This window comes from Mus musculus, chromosome 10 (assembly GCF_000001635.26).
Source record: "Mus musculus strain C57BL/6J chromosome 10, GRCm38.p6 C57BL/6J".
NCBI classification, from domain to species: Eukaryota; Metazoa; Chordata; class Mammalia; order Rodentia; family Muridae; genus Mus; species Mus musculus.
The window spans coordinates 76,860,160-76,883,876 of record NC_000076.6 but is presented as its reverse complement, the minus strand read 5'-3'; the positions used below and the strand labels follow the sequence as shown (position 1 = coordinate 76,883,876).

Here is a 23,717-nt window from a genome sequence, read left to right as displayed (position 1 = left end):
CTCCCTTTGTTCCTTCATTCATGTGCCTGATGTTCCTGGGAAAGGCCAGGCACTCCTCCAGCATATTGACATCCTTGTAGAGGCCACAAAACATGGCTGCAATCAGCTAATGCTGTATATTGTATGCCAGGCCATAAAGGAAACAAGACAAGGAGAATGTAGTGTTGGTTCCATGCCAGTGGGGTAGTTAAACTAGACTCTGGGATGGTGGGCATCTGAGGAAGGCCTTGCAGAGGGTCCTGGGGTGAGTCCCGCGGTGCTGGTAGATGAATGGTTCTGTGCTCATGGGAATTGACACAGGGGCTTTGGGGCATGCCCAGTGTGTTCACAGAGCTGCAAGGAGATGTTACAGCAGGAGCCGTACCTGCAGGGGCATGCAGCAGAAATGAGCTATCAGGGTAGCTGTCTAGTGGCATCATCCTTTGAGTCTGTGCAGAACAGGGTGAGAATAGAACATGGGGAACGAATGTGGAACAAGGGGCTGTGAGCCTGTGTTCTCTCTGGGCTGGATAGTCTGATTTGTAAATGGGTGCTGCTAATGTGTTTCTGAGAGGACATCCAAACAAGTCCCCATTGCCTGAAAAGCACCTTTATAAATGTGCCAATCATCTCCAATTTTCACAGAAATCTCCAGGGAAGGCCTCTGGGTCTCTGGCATATAAACACCTTCATATTTTTTATGCCAATTCATCGTCCTGGCAGATGGAGGCCTTGAGTTTTGATCTGGCCTCCCATGCTGGAAATAAAATGGGATGCTGGGCCAGAATCCATCAGTTACCTCAGCCGTCTGCTCTGCACAGTGGGCTCAAACCTAGTGACAAAGCAGCCAGGCTGAGGCCTGGGGTGAGCTGCACAGCCTGCGCCATCAAGGCTGTGAGCAAATGGGTTCTGGCGGGCTTCGGCAGGCAGGCAGATTCTGGAAGCTCCCAGAGGCCTGAGTCAAGTCGAGACAGGAGCTTTTTAGTGGGCACCTGCGGCCTCTACTGCCAGTCAGGGGGGAGCTGTTAGGGGTACTGAGCTGCTAGGAACCGAATGCCTCTGCTGCCATGGGTGACGCTGATTGGGCACTACAGTTGCTTCCGGTGGGATCCCTGGCCCGTGTGCCAAACCAGAACGGAGCTCGGGTGGAGCAGAAGCTTTCTAGGAGAAGCCGTAGCCCTGGAAACACTCGGCTTCCATTTCGATATTCCCTAAGAATCCCCCTAACCCCCCAGAGCCAGATGAACACTGCCCTCCCTGGAGAAGGCCTGGAGGGCCCTTCCTGGCTTGTGAGCCTGCAGTCCCGCTGTATTTTGTTGACAAAGACTAAAATGCTCATTGCTCCTTAGCTGCTCCTAGACCCGTCTCAGAGCTCCTTTTTTCTCCACCTATGCTAACGTTAGAGAAGTGAGAAAAAGAACAAATCCCTGGTTAAAAGATTGGTCTTTTGTTCTCTCTTAATATTAGTTTGCTTATTTGTTTTTTATATTTTATTCAGATTACTTTGAGAACTTACAGAATTGGAAACATTTGAAATGATGGAAAAAATTTCAGAGCATCTCATTCCCCTGACAGATGTAGGTGTGTGTTTGTTTGTTTTGCCACAGAGCTTACTCAGCGGCCCCTTCTTGTTCTGATCCTGGTGGTGACTTGCCCCAGCTTCTTAGCTTCCAGGCATCATATAAGCCCTTCACTTTGCTGTGCGCATTCAGAGCACAGGGCTGTGGGGAGGCTGTATAGCCATGCATACTTGCCTCCTGTAGTCTCTTGGGCCAGGGTTCGGCTATGCCCTGGACCCTGGCCAGTTCCTGCAGCATTCCTGGCAGAGTGTGACCTGCCTCTGTCACTCCTGTTTCCCTTCCTCACACTGCCATCAATTCAGATATCAGATGTTAAGCTCTGCCAAGGGCTACCCTGTATTTACAGCGAAGAACAGAGGCACTTCTCTACCCTATCCCCAGTCGCCAAGGACTCAAATCATATCTCAGCCTTTCTTATTTCTACACTGTAGACCTATGTGCTCTGGCCTTGGGTAATGTCACCTCTCCAGTTTGCTTAGGGATATGGTCATGCGACTCCTGATGCTACCTGTTTCATGTGCCCTGTGGCTAGCAGACCACCTCCACTAGCACCCTAGATGGCTCAACCTCTCTCCTCCTCTTACCCCCTTTTGGAGACTTTGTCTTGTTACACCACATTCATTGGCTTCAAACTCATTACCCTCCTCCTCAATCTAAGTGCTGGGATTACAGGTATGCAACACTTCGCCAGGCTCGAAGCTCCCTTCAAGCTTTATTTTTATTGAAAAATAAAACAGAAAACCTGGCAAACTCAAATGGCAGACAGGATTTATAATGAGTCCTGCCACCGTCACTGCCTTCACTGTCTATTCTTTGAAAGAACTGATGCACTAAATGGAGCTAAAGATATATCTTGGTGGTACAGCTCTTGCCTAGCATGTGTGATGGCCTAAAGTCAACTCCAGCATCCACAAACAAGAATAGGTCAGCCAGCCAGCCAGCCAGCCAGCCAGCCAATCAACCAACCAACCAATCAACCAGAGATTGCTCAGCGGTCAAGAGAATTGCTGCTCTTTCAGGGGTCCCCAGCACCAATATCAGGCAATTCACTGCACCTGCAATTTCAGCTCCAGGGATCAGGCATTCTCTTCTGCCCTCCATGGGCACCATGCACATGTGCACACACAGGCACCGAGACTCACACATAAATGAGTAATGAAAAGAAATCTTTTTAAAAACCCCCCTCTTCCCCCTGCAAAGGCTGGGTAGTGGTGGCGCATGCCTTTAATCCCAGCACTTGGGAGGCAGAGGCAGGCAGATATCTGAGTTTGAGGCCAATCTGGTCTACAAAGTGAGTTCCAGGACAGCCAGGACTACACAGAGAAACCCTGTCTCGAGAAACAAAAACAAAAACAAACAAACATCCCTAAATTTTGACAGACACACACAACAGCCCCATGACAGAAACATGCATATACAGGTGTGCACAGGGTGGAGTGTGTAAGCAGTACATGTGAATTATGTATGCATTGTACACACATGTATAGTTCATGTGTGTTCCATAGATATGTGTATGTACAGATATACACACATATCCATACATATCCATATGTGTATGAGTACAGGCACAGCCTGTTTGAGAGGCAGCTGCCTGCTTAGCTCCCTCCCAGGCTGGCAGAAGAGTAAGGATCCTGCCCTAGAAGTGACCTAGGAGCCTGTGGGTGCAGCAGGGGACTGTCCCAGGGTGACAGTAGGTGTGCTCTCTAGTGGGTTTTTGATTCTGGGAATGTAGGATTGCTATAGGGAGAGAGGGCTGCTGGAGGGACTGGGGCCACCAGGAGGGTGTCCTGCCTCCAGGAGCTGCAGCCCAGGAAGATGCCAGGGGCCAGGGCTTCTCTGGTGTCTGAGCAAATCTGAAGGCAGCTGGGCCCCTGGGTTTGGAGAGAAATGATGTAAAGTATGTAGAATAAGAAGCAAGCTATATTTTGAGGTATGAGAAGGGCTTAGCAATAGGCGGGGAGAGTCATAGTCACCATTGAGGATAGGGAGGTTGGGGTGGGGGCTAGGGAGAGTTAACACTCAACTTCATGGGAAGGAAGTTGCAGTGTATGGAATTATCTGTTAAAGTTCAGGATAGCAATACAGACCCATTTTTATTTTATCAAAATACAATGAAAAAAAAATCAAAACCAGAAAGAGGTTAACTGTGACACAGGAGCAAGGCAAGTGACTGGGTGCTGCTGCTGCTCACAAGAAACCTTGCATAATTGTTTAATTTAAAAAATTATGTTTATCACTTTACGAAAAATGAAAATTAAAAAGGCAAATGTTATAGAAAATGTTTTAGGAAAAAAAACCTGGAATTAAAAGTCCTTTAACGTTTTCTTCCCTTGCTTCTCCTGCCAGGGCAGAACTCAGTCCCAGTCACCACAGCGGCAGGGAGGGTCCCTCGTCCCCACCACAGGTGGCCTGGCTTCTGTCATGCAGGATATGGGAGACATGGGTCTGTTCAGGCCACTTGGGTTCTGCAGGTCTGGCCCCCACACCCTTCATTCAGGGTTTTCTTTCTCGAGCTCTGAGACTGCCCTTTCCTGGGTTTTGTTTGTGGGGTCACCTGACCCTCGTGGTCCTTATTAGTGTGCTCCTGATCCAGATGTTGGGCACATTTCTTGCCCAGCACCCAGGGGACATATGAGGTCTTATGCCTGATGGGAGGAAATGGATCGACACCATCATGGTGTGATTTCTATTGCCTAGCATTCTGTGGAATATTCTATAGTCCAGGATGAAGGCCTTTTCAGAGGCTTGTGTTGTTTCTTCTGTATGGGTGTGAGCATGGTGTTTTGGACCATTACCCCACTGCACACTGTTGCTCGCCAGCAGCGCTGAGGTAAGTATCCTGGTGCACAGCTCGTCTCTGCAGTTGTTAGGTTTCCTAATTTGGAGAGGGTGGCCATAATATAGAACTGCCAGGACGGGTCTAGGTTGCTAGTTCATACCAGCCTTGGGCCAGCCAAACTTGAGCTTTGTCCCTGGACATGGACCCAGCACACAACCGCACATTGGCTTAGAAAGCAGTGTCACAGTAGGCAGTTTTAACACCCAATAGGGCATCTGCTCTCATGTCTAAGCACTCTCCTCTGTAGAAGACATCTGAGGAAGGCAGGTTTTCCAGTTGTGCTGTTCCCTTTGCATCTGCTCTGTGGCATGTTGGGTGACTCACTTCATAGTCCACTTATAATGCTATCTTCTTCTTCCCAACCTGAGGCAAAGGGAAACCACCTATATGTACTGACTTGCTTAGCTATCTGTCTGCCTACTCACTCACCCACCCATCTATCTATATCTGTCTACCTACCTATCTATCTATCTATCTACCTATCTATCTATCTATCTATCTATCTATCTATCTATCTATCTACCGATCTATCTATGCATTTACTGTATAATTCACTTGAGATTTAGAAACATAAAGACCCTAAGTAATTTTTTAAAATATTAAATCTTTCTTAAATATTAAAACCTCACACATTGGAAAATGCTTCATTTCCCCAGTGATTGTGTGATTATTTCTGCGTGGTACATTGTGTTCCTTCAGTGGTCAGTCTGTTCTTTGACATAGCACCTCACTCCTGTTGAAATGATTGTAATCTTATAGGATATTAACCATCTGATCAAGAATTCTGCTCTTTTAAATAGTCGTCTGGCGTTTCTGGCCTCCTGCTGTCTAGATGAACTTTAGAAGGACTTTTTAGGTTACAAAGTGAATCACACTGAAATAAAGACAGCAATGTAATTGTGTACCTGTAGTCTGGGACTTCCTAGAGGATCCTGAGTTTCAGGTTGCTTTGGCTACATAAGGAGATGCTGTAAACAACAAACAAATTTATTCCCATTGAGATGTGATTTGAAATGCATCACGTATTGATTGATTGATTGATTGTTTGGTTGGTTGGTTGATTGAAACAGTGACTTGCTATATATTCCTGGCTGGCCTGGTACTTGTTATATAGCCCAGCCTGGCTTCGAACTAATAGAAATCCTCCTGCCTCAGTGTTTTTGAGTGTCTGGATTACAGATTTGTCTGTCTTCAAACCTGTAGTTTAAACTGTGATCAGTGGAAGGCTCTTCAGTTTCTGTCGTAGGGGCCATGTTGTCTCACCATCGTTTGTCGTCTTTGCTGTAAATTCTCCCCCTTCAGCTCCCTTTCCAACTCACTCATGTCACCTGGTTACTGTAATTGGGATTTTGATGCTGCCTTTGTCCGATTCATAATAGTATAGAGGAAAATAGCATATGTGTATGTGACTGTGTGTTAAGATGGTTTTAGTTGCGATGAGATTTCTAGTTGAGTTTTGATGTCTTCTTTACTTGGCCCAAATGCTGCTTGCAGTAGCTGGCTGCCAAATATTCTTCACTACGTTTAAGAGTTTCTTTCTATTGCTACTTCTCATTTGTTTTTAAAAATTGCAAATTGCAAATTGCAGTTTACTAAACATGTTAGTTGCAGCTGTTTTTCTCAGCTGGGGCTGGAAAGATGATTCAGTGGGCAAAGTGCTTATTGCACAAGCCTGAGGACCCCAGATGGGATGAGAAGCCCCTACCAGGCATGGTGGTGCACATCTGTAATGCCCATGCTGGGAGGTAGACAGGAGAATCCTGGTGCCTTGCTGCCTGCCCTGTCTAGCTACAACTGCATGCTCCAAATTTAGGGAGAGGCTTGTCTGGAAAAGAAGGTGAAGGTTGGTAGAAGACAGTTGACATTCACTTCTGATCATTACATGTGCACCCTGACACATGTGCACTACCACACATGGGCACCCCAACGCATGTGTACATACACATTACAAACTACAGGCACTCAGTTGATGCCTTCCTTTCATCTCTTAATGTAATGAGTTCCACTGATGATTTCAAATGCTGATTTTAAGGGGAAAATGCATTAGATTTTACCGATTCTCATAACTATTTCTTCATTTGCAATAAGCTCCCAATACTTTATTTGGCCTAGTCTAAGGTTAGAGCTACAGTTAGGTCAATGCTAGGGCTGCTGTTCCATAATGTTATAACTATTGTAAAACTCAGGATCAAGGTCAGTGCAAGGCTCCTGTAGGGGTTAGGATTAAGGCTAGTGTCGCTGCATGTTTAAAGTTTCTTTTCCTCTGATTTTTTGTCTGTATGTGGATATACATGTATGAGTATTTTTATATATGAGAGTACATAGCTGCATGTATATTGCACAGGAGTAGAAACCAGAGAACAATCTTGAATGTTATTCCTCTAACATGCTCTCTCCCTCTTCCGCTCCATCTTTCCCTCCCTTTTCCCTTATGTTTTGGAGGCAGACTCCCTCACTGGCTTAGCCCTCAAGTAGGCTGGGTAGGCCATCCAAGGATGCCTCAGAATCTGCCTGTCTTTACCTCTTCAGAACTGGGATTACAAGCATGGACCACTATATCCATTAAAAAAAAGGATTCTTGGGGTTAAACTTAGGCTTGTATGGCCAGCATTTTATCAAAAGAGCTATCAATAGCCTTGTCCCTTTTGTCCACTATCTGGAATGTTTTAGTTTAACCCTGAGTTACTTTCTTTCTCTAGGAAGCATTTTTTTTTTTTTTTTTTTTGGTTTTTCGAGACAGGGTTTCTCTGTAAAGTCCTGGCTGCCCTGAAACTCACTCTGTAGATCAGGCTGGCCTCGAATTCAGAAATCCACCTGCCTCTGCCTCCCAAGTGCTGGAATTACAGGTGTGCGCCACCACTGCCCGGCGGGAGCATCTTATTTTTAAAGAATTTTGAAGTTATGCTTTTTTAAAGTATATGTCAAGAAGATGGCCATTGTGCATCAAGAAGGTACCAGGGATAGGAGTCCTTTCAAGGTGTGCTCTGTGCAGGTGGCCGTGGGGTTTGGGGACTAATAGGGGCCATTCACTTTGTCCTAAGTCATACACCCTCAAGAGGAATGGGGATGTGACCCCTCAGAGAGGTGGAGAGATCATGCTCAGAGGTGGAGTCTAGAGTTTGTGGGGAGCAGGAGAATGTCTTTGACAGATCAGAAGTCCTAGGGGAGGAAGCTGCAGGGAAGGGGTGTGTGTGACTTTGAACCCCTCTGATGACCACAATAGGAAGGTGAAACAGCTGAAGGAGGTCCCCAAACCAACTGGTATCAACCAGATGAAGTTTTTTTCTTTTTTCTCCATAAACATTGCTTTTACATTCATTTTATTGTATGGGTGTGGGGGGTATGTAAGTGTGCATGCCACAGTGCAGGTGTGGAGGTCAGAAGACAGAGATTTGCTTCTTTTCTCTCTTATGTGTTCTGTGGGCCAAACTCTTGGCTTCAGGCCTGGTAGCCAGCATCTCTACCAACGGAGCCATGCCACCAGCCCATGATGGTTTCCTTCTTTGATGTATTAGTGCTAGGTAGGGAAGCACTGACTTTCCCCTGCTGGCCCAGCTCTGCTGGCCGCTCATTCTCTGTGGTTTCTGTCTCTTGCTGTGTCCCCATAACCTTAGAGCTGAGTGGACTCTAGATGGGCAAGGAGGAAGGTGGGACTGAGGGGAAAGTCATTCTAGGAACTTGGGGTCCAAGGTATGTTCCCAGGTGTCAGTATCCAGAACCAGCCGTATACTGTTGATACAAAACATTGCTCCATCCCAAAGTGAGTAAGAGCTAGTTTATTCTGAGCCAAACGTGAGGGGCCGTGGTACAGGAACAAGGTTTCAAATAGTTCTGAATGAGCTGGACTACAGGACTGAATATGTGCATTCTCTCCCTCTCCTCTCCCTCCCTCCCCGCCCCCCTGCCATTTTTGAGGTGGAATTTCTCACTAGCTTGGGAGCTCAAATAGGCTGGTCTCGAGCTAAACAGAACAAAGGTCATGAATCAACTCACTCACTGATTTCACTGAGGAGGCAAGCTACAGGCAGCCATGCAGGTGAGGGAGGAGGCTGCTGTCGGTTTTACATTTTACCTGAACACATTCTTAGCTTTAGTGTTGGTGGGAATGTGATCTGCCAAGAACTAGCTCCAAAGGTTTTCTGGGATAGTCGAGATGTGATGTTAGGTCAGATGCAGGATTGGGCATTAAATGGCTACTAAGAAGAGTAAAAATAGCCCCAAATAACACTGGCTCTTGATCTGTGATCTGTTATGTTCTTTTTTCCCCACGGACATGGAGTTTCTAATCAGCTAGTCTGCAGAATCTTCAAAAGAGGCGGAATCCTGTTTGGGTAGTATGACGATGAGTCTCCATGGTGGGGCAGGTGATTGGGCCAAGTGTGCTCTGGCAGACTGCCCCGACCTCTGCCAAATCTGTGTTGCCATGAAAGAGGGCAGAAGGTCTTGGGGGAAGACTGTCTGCCACAGGTGAGGCCTAGGATATATGAGAGTGCTCAGCTGAAAAGGGAGGGGGGGTATGGAAGCATGTGCCCAGGCAGGGAGAGCCAACCAGAGCTCTTACTGTTTGAAAGAGCGATCTATAGCTGGGTATAATGATGCATGGCTTATAGTAACAGCATTGGAGCAGGGGTGGGAGTTCTGAGGCAGGAGGATTATGAGTTTGGAGGCCAACATGGGCTACATAATGAAATCTGTCTTAGAGAAACAAAGGGGTAGGGGAGACAAAAGGAAAGCCTGTTAGCAGATGCAACATCAGTACAGTATTGTTGACATCTGCCCTAGCAAACAGACTTATCTAGGGGAAGCTCTGTGTGTGTGTGTGTGTGTGTGTGTGTGTGTGTGTGTGAGTAGAATGCTGGATCTTCTGTGTAGAAAGGGCCTCAGACCAGTTAGACCAGTGGAGATATGAAGATAGGTAGTTGTTACATACCAAGAGGGTCAGTCACTCCTTTCAAAGAGCAGGGTAAGGTACGCATGGCTTGGAGGCTTTGGGTCTCACTAGCCAGCCATGGCTGACTGAAGTAGTCCTCTCCCTATACTGATGCCTCCTTAGCCAGCAGGTATCCTGCAGTTTCCTGGAGCTCCAAGGAGGCTTAGCCACCAGCTGGTGAGATGTCAGGCAATCGTTTATTTCTTCTTTCTCTTATTAGTCCTCTGGGCCTTCTTCACTCTGCCTTTCCTGTCATAGGATTCTAGAGTGTGTTTTCCTCCCAGAGACTCGGCTCGGACTGCCATCTGCCGTTGAGGAGCTGGCTGTTTTTTTTTTTTTTTTTTTTTTTCCTTCCTTCCTTCAGGATGAGATGACTCATGTACCCCTTACTGCCTGCTGCCAGACTGTCTGGCGAGCCCACAAGACGGAGACAATGATTGGAGCCAGAGAATCGCTGTAGCCCATCGTAGGTGCGTAGGGTGGAGAACTGTTTCCTCTAAGACACGTTGAGACAAATGCTTGGTAGAGATGCTCCGCAGTTTCCTGCCATGCTCCTAGGGCTGGGTGTGAGGTGAGGAGCAGAGTGAGGAACATTGTTTATGAGGTGATTGTATCATACTCTTAAGTTCCAGCTCAGGGCAGCTGATGTCCCCTGGCTCTTAGGAATGTCACTCAGGGTGGACCCAGGATGCTAATTTCCTGGTCAAACTTTCTCATTTTATCACCCCTCTTACCTTGGGTCTTGCTTTTTTTCCCTACAAAGCAATAGTATATATTCGTTGCTCTCTCCTATTCCATGGAAAGAACCATACATACTGTATTAATTGGTCTTAGATGCTGCCTTGGCTTTGCATATGAAGGGCAGACAGCAACAGGCCTCAGAACCTCTAGACTTTAGCATAGGAGGTTTTCAGTGTATGTATGAGGGGTGGTGAGGGTGTGAGGGTGGTGAGGGGTGGTGAGAGATTCCTGGTTTCCTGGTTAATTTCTCTTCTACTGTGTGAGACTTTATCTACAGCTGTGCCCACTTTGTTGAGATTCCTCCCACCCCAACCCCTGCTTGTGGCCTAGTTTTTTCACAAGCTGGTGAGGGGACTGCCTGTTACGCCTACCCACTCTGTGAAAGGTCTGGGTCTTAGGCCAGACCTAGTAGGTTCTTTGTAGTTAGAGAGCTGTTTCGAGAAGTGCAAGAGCAAACTTTGAGTCTGGGAAAGCATGGGATCAGAGCTCTCTGCTCAGAGCCCAGCTGCACTAGGAGTCAGTTTTCAGCCTGGGAATCCAGAAATTACAGACTTTTCCTGGAATCACTCTGTGACCTTGGCTAGGTCCTTTCCCCTGCTTTCCCACCTCTAGGATGTACCTGCTCAGTGCCCTAGTCCTGCATGGGCAGGACTTAGAGGCTATTTTAACTGCTATAAGATAGTGCGGGGGCCAGGGTCAGCTTCTTTCTAGGAATAAATATATGGCCAGATGGTTTCCATAATGAGTGTAATGTTCCAGGCAGAAGTTCCTCACTGTGACTTCAAGGTCTTTGATTCTCCTATTTTATTACCAAGGTAGCAGAAATCTGAGATGAGTCAGCATTGGACAGGCACAAGTCCAGACTCTGGGCTTCGTCCCTTCTCAACATCACTGTTAACTCAGAGAAGTCCGGAATGCACTCACTGTGGCTTGTGCTGGGGCTAGGGTTAGCATCCGTGTCTGCGGCCTTGATCAGGGACACGTTTCCTTCTCTCCAGCAAGAAGTGCAGAAACCCTGTGCGATGGGGCCAGAGAGACGTCCTTGGGTTGTCATCACCATCATAAGACAACTTTGAGTCACTTCTGTTGAAAAGGCAGAAGGCTGATGGTGATGGATGCGTGATAGTGAAAAATTTATGACTGAAAACTTAGGATACTGAAGCATGGTACTTGAAAAAAATTATAACTAAAAATAATAAAAAAGTGGGTGCATGTGAAAGAAAGACAAAACAGAGACATGGAGACAGAGAGAGACATGGAAACAGAGAGAGACAGAGAAACACACTGAGAGAAATAGAAATTGGGGGGAGGGGAGGGAGGGAGGGGAAGGGAAGGAGGGAGGGAGGGAGGGGCAGGGGTAGATGTATGGGTCATGTCATGAGGTGTCATATATTGTCAGAGGACACCCTTGTGGAGTCAGTTCTCTCCATGGAACTTACGCTGTCAGGCTTGCGTTGCAAGTGTCTTTCCCTGTTGAGTGGTCCTGGCAGCCCCGCACTTGAGCACGTCTCAAGTTGCCAAATGTCTCCCTCAGTCAGGACCCAGAGCCTGGAACTGTGCAGTATTGGATGTGGCTGTGTTCACTCTTAATTTGGAGTGTTTCCCACAAGGCTTCTGTCATTTGGGTGCTATTGACATTTTGACAAATACAATCTCTTTTATGAAATAAAAGTTCCTTACTAGACCGGCATGCTAGCTTGCACTTTAATGCCAGTACCGGACTGTGGGAAGCAGAGGTGGGAGGGTTGTCATTGGTTTAAAGCTGGCATTGGGTTGCATAACCAGTTTCAGGCCAGACTGGGCTTTCAGAGTAAGGCACAGTTTCAAAATCCAACCCAAACAAATGCCAAAACACTCAACAATCCTATGCATTTGGGTGTGTCCTTATGATCTAGTGCATGCATCCTTAGATATCACCTATGTGAATGATGCTCTTGTCATGAGTTCACTTTGGGGTACAGAATGTCTATCTGCCCTGTTCTAGGGACATGGAGTTACTTTACATGTCAGGAGCCCTTGGCTGTTTAGAGTCACAAGCTACCCATCCTGTTCTGTAGCAGAGACCTAGGCTCAGCATCTGCTGATATGGTCTATCTAGATCAGTCTTTCCTGCAATGCTTGTCTGTGCTGTTGGTTCACTATGCGGACCACTATGCCTTCCCTTCTTCCCTGTTTGCTTATCTGGTATTATCGGGTTTGCTTTGTGAAATCCCTCCCCCCTTTTTTATTTATTTATTTTTTTTTGAGACAGGGTTTCTCTGTGTAGCCCTGGCTGTCCTGGAACTCACTCTGTAGACCAGGCTGGCCTCGAACTCAGAAATCCGCCTGCCTCTGACTCCCAAGTGCTGGGATTAATGGCATGTGCCACCACTGCCCGGCTCCCGTTTTCTAATTCATTACTTTCTGGATGTATGTTGTTCATGTGCCTCTGTGGTTTGGGATTTCAAATGTCCAGACCAGGACAGAGATGAGGGTGGAAGGACTATTACTTCTCTCGGCTTTCTTTTCCACACCTTAAAAAACAAAACTCAAGAACATTTCATTATTTTCTTATTTGATGTTTTAAGCTTCTCTTGTACCTAGTCTGCCCAGGCCCCACCAGGATTTCCTTCAAAGTCCTTGGTTCTTTGTAGTATGGAAATATTTAAAGACTGAGTTCTGGCATAGGGGTACTTTTTATAATTTACTAGTGCATTTCTGCTTCGAGGTCTATAGAAGTCAGCACTAGGAAGTCACTATGTATGCATACACACACACACACACACACACACACACACGAGTCACTATGTTTATATACACATTTAAGACACTGTGTACATATACCCATGTAAGACACTATGCGTATACACACATGTGCTTACATGTTAAGCATCCAAATGTATATATACAAACATGCATGCATAGATACAGAAATTAAAAAAAAACAACAACTCAATGCTACAATATTCTTTCTCTTCCTACAACTCCAACCCCTCAGGTGACAATGATATTCTGAGACCATCTTTTACTTGTTAGTCCCTGTGAATCTCTTCCTGGTTCTGCTTGGTAGTTTTCCTGGGTCAGGAGGGTATGTGCTCAGAAAGAAACCCCCCTGGTCAGTGCTAGAAGGCAGACCTTCCTTCCTGCCCCCAGGGCTAACATGGTCACCAGCATACAGTACTGTGAGTTAATTTTAAATATTTGTTAAATATCTTTTCTGTATTGCGTTTTATAAAAACCAAACGCACCCATGTTTCCAAACTTTCTCACATAGAATATATATGACATATGTTGTCACATATGTTCCCTTTTCTCTATTTCATTATAAAATATAGAGAGCAGAATTAGAACAACATTTGCTACTTTAACTTTTTGAGCCGAGAACTGAATTAGTTTGGTCCAGAGTGTCATGCAGCCTTCCAGGCCTGTGTTTCTGAGATTTTTCTATGTCTCTGTCTTCTTCAAGTCAACCAGGGCCAGACCCTCTTTTCCTCTCTGCTCTCTAGGCTGCTTCATCATCTGTTAGAGTGTTTATCGTATTTTGAAATTTTGAGCAGTGCTCTGATGGGAGACCTTGGGCATCTGTATTCTCATGTTATTGGAAAGTTTTGCAAAGGTAGCCCTTGGGTCTGATGCCAGTCCTAGATCCCCTTCCCAGAGCAGTCACCATGTCCCACCATGTCTAAGTGGCTTCACAGCCAGTGCTGGACCTACAGAGTCTGTTCTGAAATGCTCGAGTTTTTCCCAAAGTGATGGATGCTTTAAATTGCATTTCTTTCAGTGAAATGGGCATCTGTTTTATCTCAATATTTTCTTTTCATGACTTTTATACATTTTTCTTGATCTTTGCCTCCGTCTGTTTAGGAAAATTTTATGGATGGATTGTTGGTAGATACATTAAAGATACCATTTCTTTTGTTGTGGTGTATTGTGTGTGTGTATGTTCATGTACATGAGTGTAGAGGTCAGTTCTCAGCAGCTGCCACCTTGGTTTTTGAGACAGGATTATTTTCACTGAGATCTAAAGCTTTTTTCCCCAGTGAGCCCCAGGAACCCCGTTCTTGTGTGGCAAGTGTGTTAATAACTTAACTATCTCTCCAGCCCTGTTCAAGATATTCTCTGCAATTTATTATTTGTACTTTACTTTTTAAAAATTATTTATCTTTATTTTATGTGCATTGGTGATTTGACTGCATGTATGTCTGTATGAGGATGGTGGGTCCCCTGAAACTGGAGTTACAGACAGTTGTGAGCTGCCATGTGGGTACTGGGAATTGAACCTGGGTCCTCTGGAAGAGTAGCCAGTGTTCTTAACCACTGAGCCATTTTTCCAGCCCCTGTCCTTTATTTTTTAACCTTGCCTTTTTTCCCTTCTGTGTCAATCACTTTAATTTTAAACTATATCCATTCTTCCATCTGAATTTCAAGTTTTTGAGATAATTTCACTATGAGTCCCTGGGTAGCCTGGAACTTGCCTTGTAGATCAGCATGGTCTTGAACTGATTAACGTCGCCTGCCTCTCCCTCTACAGTCCTGGGACTGAAGGTGTGTACCACCACTCTCCTTGGCTCATGCCTTTTCTAAACCCGAATTAGAGGAACTCATTCATGCTATATTATTTTTATAATAATTTTAATCATTTAAACAAATTTTAACTTTAACTATATTTTGATCATATTCTTCCCTCCCTGAAAATCTTTCCAGATCCTCTCTCCTCCTTATTCACCTAACTTTAATTTTTTCTAAAAAAAAAAACCAAAAAACAAAAAACAACCAACCAACCAAAAACCCAATACAAAAATGAAACCCTTCCCCATATCAAGAAAACAAAATACTGCCCCCCAAAAGATACACCTCTAAAAAAAAAAGAGACCATGAAACTATAACCAAATAAAAAAGCACAGATATGAAAAAACAAAAACAAACAAAAAGCAAAAGCTGTGGAGTTTAATTCTACATCCAGCTTCTCCTGAACATGAGTCCTGTGGGGGTAGTTGATACATCCATTGTCAGTCTATTGATGCGAACAGATTTTTCCCTCCCCCAGCAAGTATGAATGACAGTTGTTATTAGCCTTTACCCTAGCATCTAGGTTTTCATTCATCCATTGATTTTAAAAGTATAGCAAAACAAAATATAATACAATAAAACAAAAGTAGTTTTTGGGCTGTGGTTTAGATTACAGTCCCCTCCCCCAAAGCTCCTGTGTTGAAAGGCTTGGTCCCCAGCTGCTGGATCTAACCCTTGCTTGGTAATTGCCTTATGAGGGCCGTGATTTAGTTATGGATGGACTTCACTGATGGAGTCATATGATCGCTTCACTGGGAGGTAGGACGTACTTCATCTTTCCATCATCTAGGCAAGAAGGAAAGCAAGACAAGAGTTTGCAACAGAAACCATAAAGGAATGCCACTCACTGATTGGGTCTCTCTCCCTCTCCTCTCCGCCTCCCTCTCTCCCTCTCTCTCTCTCTCTTTCTCTCCCTCTCCCTCTCTTTCTCTTTCTCTCTTTCTTTCTCTGGTCTCTGTTTAGCTTTCTTAAAGAGCCCAGGCTCACCTACCTAGGGATGGTACTGTCCACAGTAGGCTCAGTCCTGCAATATCATAGCAATCAAGAAAATGCCCTCTTTCTAGGTAGATAAGATAGTCCTGGGTTTTACACACACACACACACACACACACACACACCCAGATATGTATATAAAGGAGTGGTACTAACTGCTTGCTCTCCATGGTTTGCTTAGCATAGATATATATATTGCTTAGCATGCCTTCATGGAATGCTATATATATATGTGTGTGTGTGTGTGTGTGTGTGTGTGTGTGTGTGTGTGTGTTTGTGTGTGTTTGTGTGTGTTTGTGTGTGTGTGTGTGTGTGTAAAATTGACCTGGGGAGGGTGTCTCCCTATACAGTTTTGGCTAGCCTGGAACTTGCTTTGTAGATTAGGCTACAGAGTGATGGGATTAAAATGTGTGCCCATTCTGCCCTACGTGTTAAAGCATTTAAAGTGTTTTGATTTCCAAGGGCTTGGCTGTAGACTTGAAGGTCTCCATATTACTTTTACACATGTGTAGGATGGCGTATTGTGGTCCTGTCTCATAAATGGTTTTGTGTTTGGAAGTTCTGTTGCCCTGCAGTTTGAGGGCCTGAGCATTTTGTACGTGTTTAGTAAGTTAAACTTGATATCCATATCTGTGTGTCTCTCAAACTGTACTTAAAGTTTTCTTTGATAGGTTAACCATTATGCTTTCTTTTAAAAGCTTAATTCAACTTTCTATTTTTATCTTTAAATATGAACAAATGTGTGTGTTTGTGTGTGTGTGTGTTTGTGTGAGTGAATGAATCAGCGAGTTTAATAGGGCTACTTACATCAATCTAGATGAGGGATTATTTGTGGGAGCACGGGCTACACCACTGAAAGAAATCGCCTCTCAGTAGCCCTTTGCTGCCTTATAGAACCTCATGGCATGAAGAGGGACTATGAACCCCTGCCCCCTCCATGAAGGAACATGGATGGGTCCAGCCTTGATGCAGGTCTTATGCAGTCATCACATCTTTAAGAATACAGTAGCTGCTGTGCCTGCGAATCAGCATCTGCTTCTCCTCCTTGCTTTTACACTATTTCCACATGCACTCACATACACACATATTCAGTATCAACCCCACTAGGTTCTATGGACAGAAGGGCTGGGTTTACAGTATCAGACTGGGGCTCACACCCAATAGGAAACTGGTTGGTTACTCCCATTCCTGAGCCCATTGTTGTCCCGTGAGCACATCTTGCTTGGCACTGTTATAATACAGCATCCAGTGTCTGTATGTGACTAAGACTGTTGATAACATTTTTCCCTCACAGCCTCCAGAACACATTGTGTTTAACTTTGTGGAAATGCTCTACTGTCTTCCAAAGATGCTCTGCCCTTTGACAAGATGGGTATGCATTCTGATTTTTGCCACATCCTTGTCAACACTTGTTATCTTTGCTTTTGAACAGGTGCTATGCTAGTAGGTAGGAAAGTACCTTATTGGGGCATTGTTGACCATTTCCACAGTGCTGGCAGTGTTGAATGTTGCTTATTAGTCACTTGTGTATCTTTGGAGAAATAGCATTCAAATTCCTTGCCTATTTTTAATTAGCTGTTTGTCTTATTGTTGAATCGTAAGGGTTCTTTGGCTTTTCTGGATGCAATTCTATTATCAAATATAAGACCATCATAAAATATCTTCCATTCTATGGCTTGCCCTTTTAACTTTGGTAGTGTCGTTTGACACAGAAAAGCTTTTAATTCTGATCAGGCCCAATTTATCCATTTTTCTTCCTATTAGCTACTTATACTACAAGTCATGTTTAAAAAAAATTGTTGCCTATTCCCAGGCCTTCAATAAATATATATAAATCAAATTCACACCTATATGTCTTCTAAGAGCTTGCTAATCTTAGCCCTTTTGTCTGGTTTTGTTGTTACCTTCAGCATATAGTGTGAATCAGGGGTCCAAAAGTACTCTTTTGCATGAGGAGACCCATTTGTCATAACACAATTTGTTGAAAAGACTGTTCTTCCCCCTTTGAAAGGTCTTAGCATTCTAGTTAAAAAAAAAGATCTAGTTATAGATATGAGGTTTATTTTTGGATTCCCAGTTCTAACCCATGACTCACAGGTATATTCTTGTGCCAGAGCATACTCTCTCTACACCTGCAGGCCTAGCCTAGCAATGCTTTGAAACAGGCCAGGATGAACATTCTGCCTTTGTTCTTGTGGCTCAAGGTTGCTCAGGCTATTCTGAATCACCTATAATTCATTGTGAGTTTGGGGGTCAGCTTGCCCAGACCTGCAAATAAGGGCAGATTTGCCAAGGATTGCCTCCAGTCTGCAGATAGATCTAGGGGCATTCCCATGCTAACAACAGGAAGTCTTTGAATCCAGGAAGACAGAGTGGCTTATGTTTCTCTAGGTCTTTTTAAATCTTCCAACAATGAGTGCTTTGTAGTTTTTACATGGCAAGGCTTGCGCTGTGTTCAGTTTCATTCTAAGTATTTTGCTCTATTCTGTACTATCACAGGTGCAACTGATTTCATTTTGAATTTTTCTTGCTAGCTTATATAATAAATACAACTGACTTTACACTACCAAACTTGCATCTCGAAGTCCTACTGTATTTGCTCTTGTTTGTTTTTTCTTGCAAGACCACAGTCCACATGTTCTTTTATTTCGTCATTATCATCATGTCAGGGTGGCGGTGACTAGATGTGATGAGGCTGGCTAGTCTTGCACCATTCCTGATCTCAGGGTGGGAGTGGGGGTAGGTGTGGGTTACTTAGTGTTTCTTAAGGAGTATGGTTTTAGTTGCATACAGCGACAGCTATGGGTAAGGAGTTTGCTGAGAACCATGGGTATTCCATGAATTTTGATAGGTTACTTATAATTTTGTTAGTTTTGTCAAAAGTTTGTTTTGTCAAATGCTTATTGAAGTGTATGTTTTAAAAAATTTTAATCTACAAAATGATAAATCATGTTGCTTGTTGCTTGTTGAATTAACATTGATGAGTCAAGCCTACTTGGTTATAATGTGTTGCCTAAGAGGGATAGTTTTTTTTTTTTTTTTTTTGGCAGCCACAATCACAATTTTGACCTGTGATTTTCTTCCTCAAAATAGACAGAGTTTTTCCATCAAGGTGGTCTTGATCTTACGAAGTCTCCTTGTCTGTGTTTTAGGGGAATTAGTGTCTGTCCTCCATGACTTTTAGACTTTGTATCATACGCACTTGGACTTATAATTTTGTTTGTGAAGAATTTTCTTCTATAAATGCAATTTCCTAAATGTTTTTCAGAAATAACTTTGTATATATCCACAATTCTGTTTGATGTCAGGATGTTTTGAGAATAGCCTCTGTTAACATTAAAATCAACCCAGGCTATCTTTTTTTTTTTTTTTTTGTCAGTCAATGTGTCTGTCTGTCCTTCTTTCTTGATATGGCTGCCCTGTATAACCTGTGTACTCTGGCTTAGAACTTGCCATGGTAGCCCAGGCTGGCCTGGAACTTATTATCTTCCTCAGCCTCTACGTGCTAGGACTACAGGTATGGGGATTCCATGTCCTGTCTAATGATTTATCTCTTGTCCATATTGAATTGCTCCTCTTTAGCAAACTCAGCTACCTAACGTTCTGTGCTTCTTGGCTTCCTTTGGTGCGCACCTTTTTTCTGTAGCTTTTACCATGAGTGTCCAGGATACAGCAGAGGCCAAAAGATGTGTAAGAGAGGATATCAGATTGGAGTGGGGACCCTAAAACTTCACACAGGATTAACTGGTTTTCTAGAAAGAAGAGACAATATAGCAGAAGTAATATTAGAAAAAATAATATCCAGCTGTTTTCCAGGATCAAAAGCCACCAGGGTACAATTTGAAACATTCTGACAAGTACCAAGTAGGTGAGACAGAAACAACTCTGCCTTCCTGCCTCATGGTGGCAAAACTCCAGGTAAAACACAGGTGGAAAGTGCCACCACCTTCCAAGAAATGAGTAGCATTAGCCTTGCCTGTCCCAGGAAGGTGGTGACCCGGCTGGACAGCACCTTATAAAATGGAAAGAAGACACCTGCTTGGCATTTCATTCTTAATGAATACATCGTTCAGGAATAGATAGGCTAGCCAAACACATTTAATACAGATAAAACTGGAGATAACTTGATAGCTGTAGGCCTTTAGCAAAAGCATTTCTGTGTGTTCAGTTTTAGGGGGACACACATTGTCGTATATGCACATTCTGACGTTAAGGAGTTAGAAGCAGAATTATGTGCCTGTACTTCCAACAATGTGGCAAGTGTCCCCCCAGAACAGCCACACTGATATATCAGTGAGAGCCTGTGAGTCAAGACTGGAGCGGTGAGGGTTACAGGCCCTGGGACTGTGTAAGAACAGCAGACTTGGAGCATCGAGAGCAGTGGTTCTGAACCTGTGAGTCATGGCCCCTTTGGGGGTCAAACCACCCTTTCACTGGAGTCCCCTAAGACTATTGGAAACCATAAACATTTACATGATTATTTATAACAGTAGTGAGATTACAGCTATGAAATAGCAAAGAAAATTTTATGGTTGGGGGTCACCTCACATGAGGGATTATATTAAGAGGTCACAGCATTAGGAAGGTTGAGAGCTACTGATCTAGAGACTTAAGGAATTAATTCCAGAGTAAAAAAATAATAAGACAAAAAAGTATGTAAAATAGTGGAGCGTGACAGTGTGAATATGCTCGGCCCAGGGAGTGGCACCATTTGGAGGTGTGGCCTTGCTGGAGTAGGTGTGTCACTGTGGGCATGGACTTTAAGACCCTCATCCTAGTTGCCTGAAAGTCAGTCTTCCACTAGCAGCCTTCAGATGAAGATGTAAAACTCTTCCCCTGCACCATGCCTGCCCTGGATGCTGCCATGCTCCTGCCTTGATGATAATGGACTAAACCTCTGAACCTGTAAGCCAGCCCAATTACACATTGTCCTTTATAAGAGTTGCCTTGGTCATGGTGTCTGTTCACAGCAGTAAAACTGTAACTAAGACATGGAGGAAATTGCAAAACAACACAAGAGACTTAAAAGGTCCTCACAGAGAAAATACAGTATAAAATAGTAGGCAAATCCAGATGTATTGGAAACCTCAACAGTTATCAAGGTGCTTTGGAAAGTTTCCTGAATTGCTTTCTTGAACAGCCTGCACAGGGAGGAAATTTCTCATCATGTCTCATTCTGTGTCCCATGGAAGTCAGGCTTTGCCCTCCGTGTTCCCTGCTGCCTCTCTCCTTTGCCTACACACTGCCAAACCACTTAGGTCCTTCCTGTCACTTTTACTTCCCTCTAGCTCAGTCTTGTTCTCTCTAAAGGTTGGATGGTAGGCCTGGATCTTGACAGTATTTCCCACCCTTAGAAGTCTATGTTATCTCGTGTACAGCCAGTCTCAGGGCCAGGCCTGGGCCATTTAACCCACTGATTACTGTTTTCTTACTGTTCCTTCTGGTATTATATTTCAGTGTTTGATAACCAGAATGCTGACTTCCCAGGAAGTGTTTCTCTGTCATGTAGTAAAATTAGCATTTTGAGAGTGCTAGGTGCTCACTGTGGCCTGTCACTGGGTCCTAGTGTAGTGTCTCTGATGTCCCATGGATGCTGACTGCCCACTGTGGCCTATCTCTGAGCCATGACACAGACTTGCAGCTAGGTATGGAGTGCCAGGGGATGTATGATCCCGCATGTTTGTAGGATACATTCACTTTGACATTTATTTTGTCAGCTATAGTATGGCACAGATACCATTGCCCAAGTAGGGGGTACCACAGGGCTTCCCTACTTTCCACACAGTCTTGGTGGTTTGTCCAGTAGATTTTCTTGCACCTGCCCTTAGACTGCACCTGGTTTCTCTACTTAACTTTTAGGTGAAGCCTGTTGTTGTTCCTGACATAGGCTTGTGCTTTCTAATCTGAACTTCTTGACAGGTATCTCTGTAGATTCCATCCACGTGCTTCCTTTCCAGACAATCTCGTGTCATTTAATGATGGGAGCATAGTTAGAGAAATGTTGCATCAGGTGTCCCCCCCCCCTTTGTCCAAATATCATCCAATACATTCATGCCCCCTGGATGGTATTTGTTATGTCACCTGAGATGACCCCTTGGTCATCAAGGGGTCACACAGCTGACTGCTTAAAGAAAGCTGTTTTTCTATGTAGCAGGATACTCTAAAATAGCAATAAAAAGTATGGTGAATATATGAATATATACCAACCACATAAACAGTAACACTGTTGTACATTATCATAAAATATGTTTTCTATATGTAATTGCATGTGCTGTACTTGTATTTTATGTTCTTCTGGGACCATAGCCATGCAAGTGATCCATCGTTGGCTGAAATGCTATTATGTTAGTTTCTCTTGCTGTGTACTGTTCCTTAAAGCAATGGTTCCGTATTATCTCACTATGGGGGTGGGGCAGGAGCTGAAGAGTGGGGAGAGGTGCTTCTTGCTGGGTCTACTGTAATGCTGTGCATGTTGACTGAACTCAGGATGGAGGCCTGCCCTTATGGCAGCTTCCTCACAGGCTGTGGGACAGAGGTCTCTGTTCCTTCAGGCTCCACTGCAGGCCTAAGTGAGTGCCTTTCCTCTCTGCATGGCATCGCATGCATGGCCATTGTATGCTCTTAAAAGGAAGAACTAAGAGGGCAAGGAGGGATCGTACCACCTCCCTGTCTCCATCACTCAGTGCTTCTCCTTTAAGCTCACCCTAAAGTGCAGCCTAGTCTCTACCATTTTAAGGGTGAAATGCTATAAAACATCTGCGGAAGCATTTTCCAGCCACCTCACTCTCATAAAGGAATTTCTCAGATTTTCTTGTGGTCTGACAAGAGTAGGGTGCCATGAGACTCCAGAGGCCATTGAGCCTTGGTGTTCTGTGCCATAACTTCTGTGGTTATTTTCATAGATTTTTCTGGAAGCTCCTCCCCTGAAGCCCACTCCCTGGTGATATGAAAAGACTCTGTGTTTTACTTCCTTTAGAGCTGTGTGCTTGTTATTGCTTTGACACACACTTCTGTGTTGTTCCCGGACCAGGCACCATGTGGTCTGTTGACTACTACACCAGGGTCTCAAGCTGCCGCCTGCTGGACACATAAGTGTCCCACCATTGTCCTCAGGTCCTGTAGAACTGAGTGTTTGCTATAAACATTTGCTTCTATTCTTTCTTTTTATTGCCATGATAAGCTGCTGTTTGTAGTTTAAGTCGTATATAGACTGATAACTTGGGAGGTATGTGGAGCAGACATTCCAGCTGCTAGGTACTAAGAGCATCACACTACAATGTAATATGTGTCAAAACACTGTGTGAGAGAAACTGAGTGTAGATGGTTTGTTATTTATCCTTTTAATTTTAATTCTTTTAACTTGAGTGTAGAGAAACATTCAAAATGCAGATGTGTAGAAGCCAAAATTACCTGCTTAGAAGAGGGGGAGGGGAAGAAGGAGGGGGGAGGAGGAAAGGAGGAGGGAGAGGAGGAGGAGTGTGGGGAGAGTCATGGGGGAGCCCTGATGGGGAGGCAGAGCATGGGTTTGCTACTCTTCTGCTTTGTGTCCCATTGTTAGTATTGCTGTAGCATTTGATTGGCAACCTGGCCAGGGTTGGTTACTGGATGTGGGTTTTGTGGCAGTCAGCACCATATATGCAGGGAAGACCCAGGCCTAGCTGGCTCTGCTACCTTATTCCCCCACCTAGCATCTTTAGGATCCTCTATTGGCTGGTGCTGTGGTCTTAGGGAGGGTTAGTCTGCTCACTGGTCTTGCTTGAGAGTTGTTTGATAGAGGTTAGTCTTGATTCCATCTACATGAAACAATTCCTTTAGCTTCTAGTTTGATGGGGTGTTTACATACAGCATGTGTTTTGTTTCTGAAATAAATGAAGAAAAAGTAGTATTATTTAGAAATGTGAAGCTGGCTGCTAGACACCCTTCCTTCTCCACTAAGGTCACTGCTTTTGTGATACAGGATCAGGAATACGGGTGTGGTCCTGGCAGCCCAAACATGCTGGTTGTATGCTGACCCCTTCTGTGGGAGGCACTGTGGCTCTGCCCTCCTCTCCTGACCCTCTCGTACACCAGGCAGAGACAGACCTCCTGTAGAAGAAGGGGGCGGGCA

The 23,717-nt window shown here is 44.4% G+C and overlaps 1 protein-coding gene across 37 annotated transcripts in view; it reads left to right on the top strand.

The window, feature by feature from the left end:
• Window positions 1-23,717, top strand: part of Pcbp3 (poly(rC) binding protein 3) — a 200,264-nt gene that overhangs the window by 78,241 nt on the left and 98,306 nt on the right. The window contains exon 1 of one of the 37 annotated variants that reach the window (XM_017314038.1): window positions 9,716-9,798. The exons of 35 other annotated variants lie outside the window; for them this stretch is intronic. The gene's annotated coding sequence lies outside the window, so the exon portion shown is untranslated. Of the gene's footprint in view, window positions 1-9,715; window positions 9,799-23,717 lie in introns of those variants that run through there. One more of the 37 variants, XM_017314037.1, reaches the window with a different exon arrangement.